Source organism: Oratosquilla oratoria, chromosome 12 (assembly GCF_046742065.1).
Source record: "Oratosquilla oratoria isolate Oo_2021 chromosome 12, ASM4674206v1, whole genome shotgun sequence".
Classification (NCBI taxonomy): Eukaryota; Metazoa; Arthropoda; class Malacostraca; order Stomatopoda; family Squillidae; genus Oratosquilla; species Oratosquilla oratoria.
This window is the reverse complement of record NC_134788.1, coordinates 63444886-63453142: the sequence shown is the minus strand read 5'-3', so window position 1 is coordinate 63453142 and position 8257 is coordinate 63444886. Positions and strand designations below refer to the sequence as shown.

The 8257-nt window shown below is 41.2% G+C and overlaps 1 protein-coding gene across 1 annotated transcript in view; it reads left to right on the top strand.

Moving 5' to 3' along the window:
- The window catches only part of LOC143031926 (uncharacterized), a 493007-nt gene that overhangs the window by 286219 nt on the left and 198531 nt on the right, over window positions 1–8257 (top strand). The gene's annotated exons all lie outside the window — the stretch shown is intronic.

Sequence of the window (8257 nt, the reverse complement as noted above, 5' to 3'; positions counted from 1 at the left end):
GGAGTACTGAGGTCCATTATCGGATACAACAGTTTCAGGAATTCCATGTATGGAGAAAATATCTGCAAGAGCTGTTGTGACTGCAATAGTTGTGGTATTCTTCAGTTCTCTGAACTCAAACCATCTACTGGAATAATCAACTGCAATGATGTATGACTTACCCTCTAATTCAAAAAGATCTGTACCGATTCGGCTCCAAGGTTTGTCTGGAAAGGACATCGGTAAGAGAGATTCCTTTGGTTCAGGTCGTAGCTTAGCACAAATATGGCACTTGTTAACCATAGATTCTATCTGCTTTGTGATGAGAGGCCACCAAACTGAGTAACTTGCTCTTCCTTGGCACTTAGTAATTCCTAAATGACCTTCATGTAAAGCATTGAGAATATCCAGCTGTAGGGAGGTTGGAACAACAATGCGGTTGTTAAACATTAGTAGTCCTTGGTTGACTGTCAAATGCTGTTTCTTCTCCCAGTATGGTTTCAAGAGTGGCTGAGAAGGCATTATTGAAGGCCACCCATCTAGACAATAAGCTTGTACTTGTTTGCAGATGGCATCTGCTTGTTGAGCTGCTTTGATCTCTCCCAGGCGTCGTTCTGTAGCTGGGATAACTTTAAAATTACCTTCTTGACTTTCTTCCATTTCTTCTATAAGCTCTAGATCAGCTTTTGTAGGAAGACTTGTAGGAGCTCGCGATAGAGCATCAGCTGTTTTCTGATGAACGCCTTGTACATATGTCACTTCTGGTGAATATCTTGCTAGTCGAAGACGGAAGCGAAGAATTCTAGATGGAAGTTTGGACAAATCAGTACTTGAGAGCAAAGGCACTAAAGGGCGGTGATCTGTTTCAAGCTTGAAGACTGTTCCTAAAACGTAGTCCTTAAACTTTTCACAAGCCCAAGTAGCTGCTAAAGCCTCTTTTTCAATAACTGCATACCTCTTCTCAGCGTCACTGAGTGATCTTGAAGCATAAGCAATAGGACGACGGTGCCCTGTGTCATCCATTTGTATAAGAACGGCGCCAAGGCCGTCTTGACAAGCATCTGCAGCAACAATGCATTCCTTGTTTGGGTCGTAATGGGCTAGGATCTCTGTGGACACAAGTTTCTGTTTGATTGTTTGAAATGCAGTTTCTTGTGGTTGGTCCCAGAACCATTGTTGACTCTTCCTTAGAAGCTGGCGAAGTGGTTCATTTACATTGGCTAGGTCAGGAATGAACTTGGCAAGCTGATTTACCATACCGTTGAACCTTTGCAGTTCAGTTACATTCCTGGGTCTTGGGAAATCTTGGACAGCTTTGGTTTTTCCTGGATCTGCTTCAATGCCTTTCTCTGAAATGATGTGGCCCAGGAATTTCATGTGTCCTTTTGAAAACTCGCATTTGTCGTTTAGGGTGATTCCTGCTCCCTGTAGTCGACGTAACACTTCTCGAACTCGATTGTCATGAATCTCCTGTGTGGGCCCATGGATGAGGATATCATCCATGTGGCAAACAACTCCTTCTAAACCTTCCAGTGTGGTAGACATGGTCCTTTGGAAGATTTCTGGGGCGGAGCTAATGCCGAAAGGCAAACGATTGAAGCAATAGCGCCCAAATGGAGTCACAAAGGTTGTCAGCAAACTTGATTCTTCATCAAGTGGTATCTGCCAGAATCCAGAGTTGGCATCAAGTTTCGTAAAAACTTTACTACCTCTTAACTTGGCAAGATTCTCGTCTACACTGGCCATAGGGTGTACTTCCCTCTTCACGGCTTTATTGAGAGGTGTCAGATCCACACAAATTCTCACATCACCATTGGGTTTAACAACGTTAACCATCCCTGAGCACCACTCTGTAGGTACAGTTACAGGGGAAATGACTTTTTGGTGGACCATGGACTGTAGTTTCTTCTTTACTTTTGGTAGCAGAGGATGGGGTACCCGTCTTGGGGTATACAGGCAATGAGGAGTAGCATCTTCGTGCAAAGAAATTCTGTATGTAGATTTGAGTAACCCCAGTCCGTTGAAGAGCTTGGGAAATTCTTCCTTGAAGTTCACTGCCTTGTCTATGTTGTACACCTCTTTAGCAGGTTTAAGGAGTTTCAGAGCTCCTATAGCTGATTTCGACAAAAGATTATTACTCTGACCTGTCATAACATACACATTTTCTATATGTCTCCTACCACCTAATTCAAGTACAGCATCTACAATTTTCCCTTTAATAAGGTGATTGAGATTGACTTCCCCTGGTCCTCGGAAGTCACTATCTGCTTTTGTGAGGTTACACTCCTTAAGCCAAGGTGTTTTGTCACTAACAATTGTCACTTTGGATCCACAATCAAGTTTAAAGTTAGTCACTTTCCTATCTATTGTCACATCAACTGACCAAAAATTCTCACTAGCAGATTTGACTTCCCCTAACATAAAAGAATTGTCTACAAGTTCATCGCAATCATACTCATCTATTTCGTGAATAGGTTTTGACTTTAGGCAAGCCGAAGCATAATGGCCGACACGTGCGCATATGTGACATTTGGAATTTCTGGCTGGGCAGTTTTTTCTGTAATGTCCATCTGTGTTCCCACACCATCTACACCTAGGTGGGCTAAACCCAGACGCTTTGAAAGGAGATTCACCTCTCTTCTTTCCTGTCTGTTTCGGTTTCGGTGGTTTCCATACATCTTCATTGAGGTGTCTTTGGTGCACAAGTTTCCTCGTTGAAGATGTACTGGCACCTTTCCGCTTGTTTGTGTACTCAACTGCAGCTTGCACTTTACCTGTAATTACTTGCTTATGTGTTCTGGAGATTTCTGCTGCTCTGAGGCTTTCGATCACTTTGTTGAGGTCTGGGACAGGCCGTTCACGGAGTAGTCGTTCTCTCCCTGCTTCATCCGTTGTACCTACGACAATTCCGTCACGAAGGAGAGAGTCTTTCAAGTTTGCAAACTCACAGGATTCACTGAGCTGACGAAGACGGAGCACATACTCGTCTACGGATTCGTTGCTCCTCTGAGTGGCTGAGTAGAAGAGAAACCGTTCATACAAAACATTCCGCTGGGGTATGAACTGCTTCTGCAGCTCGGCGAGTATTCTAGCAGGATTCTTCTTGTCTTGCTCTGTCAGCGTAGGAAGAGAATTCATAACTTTTTGGCACTCGGTTCCCATGACAGTACATAGAGTGGCAGCCACTTTATTCATTCCCTCAGTGTTATCTGATCCATCGGCGTTCTTCAATTTTAAGTTCAGATCAGTGGCAATTGTGTAGTAGTGCCACGAGTTTTCAAAAACCTTCCAGTTCTCCACCACGTCTCCTTTCAAAGACATGGGTGGGGGTGCTGGAATCTGATATGCCGACATTGTATACTATCCTTCCACTGTCACTGCTATGGATGTCGTCTGCGTTGTCAAACGCCAGTGCACAACCACAACGTTTTCGGAGGTTTATTTGAGAAGATACGTCGTTTACCGTCGCCAGTAGGGAATAATTACACTGAATTACACTGTTCACGAATAGCCTAGGGTAGCGTAACATTGTCAGCAGTACCGATATAAACGATTTGCGATCGTCCGTCGTGGGCGTTTACGTAAGCAAGAGGGGAAACTTATGTAACACTGAGGGAAGGGCACGCTCCTTCACCGAACTCGGTAGTCTGGTACAAGTTACACACGCACTTCTAGTCCACTATGGTAGTTTTTCTTCGTGATTTTCCCAATTGAGGATGTTCATTGAAGTTTATAGCGTATCTCTCGAGACGTGGTTTCTCGGTATTCGATTAAACAGGACTGAAATAGTCTGAAAACCACTCGCTCGCACTTGCTCCGAACTCGGCAGTCTGGCACGATTTTCACACGGTTTTCTGTCCACAACGGCTATAGTTCTTCGTGATTTTCCCAATTGAGGATGTTCACTGAAGTTTATAGCGTGTCTTACGAGACGTGGTTTCTCGGTATTCGACTATTAATTGCGTAAATAGTCGAAAAACCACCCGCTGCCACCATGTCGGGTGAATGATACGCGTGGGAAGCTCGTACACTCTGTTTATTATTATGTAAGATCAGTCAACATAGGCATGAACGCCGACATGCGCAATAGTAATGGAATAGCAATGGTAATAAGAATGTTATGCAAAGCAATAATACAACAGAGACGTCCTGCTAACTTCGGCCAATATACAGGCCTAACTCGGTTGTGTGACGGCCAGTCTGGTTTTGACCAGCGCCAAGTCACCACACTATATGTTTTATTTTTATCTGCTATTTCTATTTTCTACTTTTATTTTCAATATCAATTTTCTATTTCAATATATTTTTCCTATGTCTATTTTTACTTTTCTGATGCAGTTGTGATTGCTGACACGATAGAGCAACTGCAGGTGGAGAGACGAAAGACAGGAGTAGAAAGAAATGGTCTAAAAACGAACAAAAAACAAAACTAAAGTGATGTATGTAGGACGCATAAAAGGAGGATATAGATATCACAGCAGGAATACTTCAGTGAAGGGTAACATGTAACTTGAAGAATAATGTCAAGTATTATTCTCAACTTTAAGTTTTATTCAACATTTTCCAACTTTAATGGGAGGGCTGTACTACTTGTAACTCACCTGATTTCTGTGGTTTCCCGTTTCTTTGGTTATTTCTGCTTCACTTTTCCATCTCCCGACGCACTTCTCACTCTACAATCTACCTTACCTAAACCCACTAGCTCTGCTAATCCTAATCGTGTTAGAGTTCCACTTGCATCTTCTCGTTCCACACACACACACACTGACGGGCACACCGTCGTGCGCCCTCCTTCCTACACCGGCCGTGACCTTTTGACCCTGTGCTAGGGGTGCCAACTGTGCACACATATGTGCACCACATTTCACCACAAGTACACAATCTGCAAAACGCGAAACAACGCCAACATTACAGAACCCAAGACATTTCCATTATAAAAACATTACAGTACACAATCTACAAATGAAACATTACCGTTACATTCCACAACCTAATAATTACAAAGGTGTTCAATTATTGTCATAGCATTCTCCCTCACAAACAAATCGTTACAGAGGTACTTCATTATCATCATAACACATGTATTTATAATACACAAAAAGTACCTCACACAAACACAAACTTCACATGAGACACCTAGAAAGACTGCACGCCATACACAAACACCTTATACGACACATCACACCTAGACTTCACCGTACAGAAAATGAGCCCGTCTGTATCCAACGGCAAGCGTGAGGAAAGGCAGCAGATTCTCATTAGACGTGCTATGGGTGGGCGGGTTCAGTCCTCGCTGGTTATATTTCTAATTTTACTTATCTGTAAACATGTTATATGCAGTTTTAATGTATATTCACATCTCCACCGAATGTATATAATATTACCTGTTCTCCTCTCGCCGGCAAAAGGGTTCCGCTACTCCAGGAAGTCTGTTTCGTCTCCCGGAACCAGAACATGTCTCGTCCCTTATCTATCCAGCTCAATGTACATCCGCTTAAAGGAAACAACCCTCTATGCGTAGCATAAAAAAAAAAAAAAAAAAAAAAAACTACACGCACAAACATCTACAAAGCTTTTTCTTCTTCTGAAAATATTCTAATTTCTAACTCTCTCCTAATACATCTTCTCATTTTTTCAAAATATTCTGTCTCTAAGACTAAGCCTCCTACTCTTTTTCTAACTTTGTTGGTTGAGGTTAAGTCGAATAAATATCCCTAAGGAAAAACAGTTACATACAATGGTTTTAGCCTCCAACTCCAAGTCTCCTGCCCACCCCTCCTGAGCCACGACTTGACGCAATAAATATCCCTGAGAATCGCCCGGTGGCAAAAGCCCTCTTTTATACACGACCGTATTTTCATTTTGACACAGACATCTCTTCCCCTCCTACAACTACCGATCCCGCGCGAACGAGTGGTCCTTTCTAGCTAGTCCATAGTCCTCACAGTCGACTTGTGTGAAAACTGGATCATGTTGGAGGACTGAGAGGCAAACCTCTAGGATGGATTAAAGACTTTTTGAAGGGAAGAGGCATGAGGGCAGTAGTAATGGATAAGATGTCAAGCTGGAGAGCAGCTAGCCAGTAACGAGCGGAGTTCCACAAGGCTCAGTGCTTGCACTAATAATGTTTCTTGACTATGTCAATGACATGATGGAAGGAACAACAAGCGATACCAACATGTTTGCAGATGACGCAACAACTTTGAAAAGAGTGAAAAACGAGGACTGTAGACTATTGCAAAAGGATGACAAAGTTCGGATGCGAATATACTGTATATACATATACATATATAGGGTAGGAAATGAACCAATTGACGGAGTGGTTGGGAAATGTGGAGTTCCAGGAAAGAATCGTAGTGGAGAGTTGATGGTGGAGATGTGTCTAGAAAGAGAGTTGATGATGGCAAATACAGTGTTTCGGAAGAAAGTCAAGCATAAGTACACATGGGAGAGGGTGGTGGAGGGAAGGGTGGTAGATAGAGCGTTAATGGACTATGTGGTAGCAGATAGGAATATAATAGGAAGAGTTAAGGATGTACATGTTCTAGGGGGAGAGAGTGGGGGAATATCAGATCATTTTTTGGTGGAAGGTAAGTTGAGAGTGGAGGATAGATGGAGAAAGAGGAAAAGGACAAAAGGTAGGGAGGTGCTTAGAGTGAGCTCTTTAAATGAAAAGGAAAAGGAACAGTAGAAGAAGCTGAAGGAGTGGGAGGGAGTGAAGGATAGAGTAGAGCTAGGTGTGGAGGAGGAATGGGGATGGTTCAAGGAGGGAGTCACAAAGTGTGCAAAGATGGTGTAAGGAACAAGAAGGACAGGAGGAAATAGAAGGAAGGGTAGTGAATGGTGGGATGAGGAAACAAAGAAGGTTGTAGAAGAGAAGAAACGAGCTTTCACAGATTGGTTACAAAAAAGGACGAGGGAGTCATATGAGAGGTACAAAGAAAAGAAAAGAAAAGAGAAGTAAAGCAAAAAGTAAAGAAGGCAAAGAGGAGAGTAGATGTGAAATGGGGTAAAGGTATGACGGAAATTTTTTTAAAGTAATAAGAAGTATGTTTTGGAAAGAAATTAAGAGAGGAAGAGGAAGCGAATTAACTAGAGAAGAAAAGGTAAAAGGTGCAGATGGAGAGATGATAATGGAAGAGATTCAGATAAATTACAGCAATGGTCTGAAAAGTGGCTAATGAAATTTAACACAAGTAAATGCAAGGTAATACACATAGGTAAAAATAACAGTAAGTGCGATTACAAGTTATTTGGAAATTCGTTAACAAAAGTGTATAAAGAAAAGGATCTTGGCGTAATTATCAGTAACGATCTCAAATCATCTAAGCAGTATATTTCAGCCTATGAGAAAGCAAATACTATTCTAGGACTGATTACACGATTTTATTTTTTTTACTTCAAAAGTCCATCTCTCATTAACAAACTATATAAATTGTTAGTTTGTCCACATTTGGAATATGCTGTTTCCGTATGGTTACCAAATCTCATTAAAGACATTGACAGATTAGAAAAAGTACAATGGCGAACCACAAAGCTGATTCCAAATATCAAACATAAATCATACGAAAATCGACTAAAACATATGAATGCCCCCCCTCCCCAAATGTATATAGACTTGGAGGTGACTTGAAACAGGTCTTTAAGATTCTAAAGGGAATTGACATCAAAAGTGACAATTTCTTTTACAGTGAATGAGAATCTGACAAGAAATAATGGTCTCAAAATGTCAGGAAATAGATTTAATTTGTAAGTGAGTAGAAACAACTTTGCCAACCGTGTAGTTAATGAATGGAATAAACTTACTGTTATTTTTACATATGTGCATTACCTTGCATTTACTTGTGTTAACTTTCATTAACCACTTTTCAGACCATTGCTGTAGTTTATCTAAATCTTCTTGAATGTCTAATTGGTTTAAGTGATCATTTGCCATTCCGCTCAGTTTTGTATCATCAGCAAATTTGGAGACAATAGGTTTTAGTCCGTGGTTAATATAGTTTACATGTACTATGAATTAAAGTGGCCCAAGAACGGAACCCTGAGGAATTCCACTGGTAGCATTTTCCATCTAGAAGTTTTGCTATTTAGAACAACTCTGTTTTTGATCATTCAATCAATTACTAGTCCAACTTAATAGGCTACCACTTATTCCATGTGGAGGTAATTTAGTAAGTAGTCTTTCGTGGGGGACGGTATCAAAAGCTTTTGCAAAGTCTAGATATATTAAATCTATATTGTTTCTTTTGTCATAATTCAAGAGGAGTGTATAGTAGTA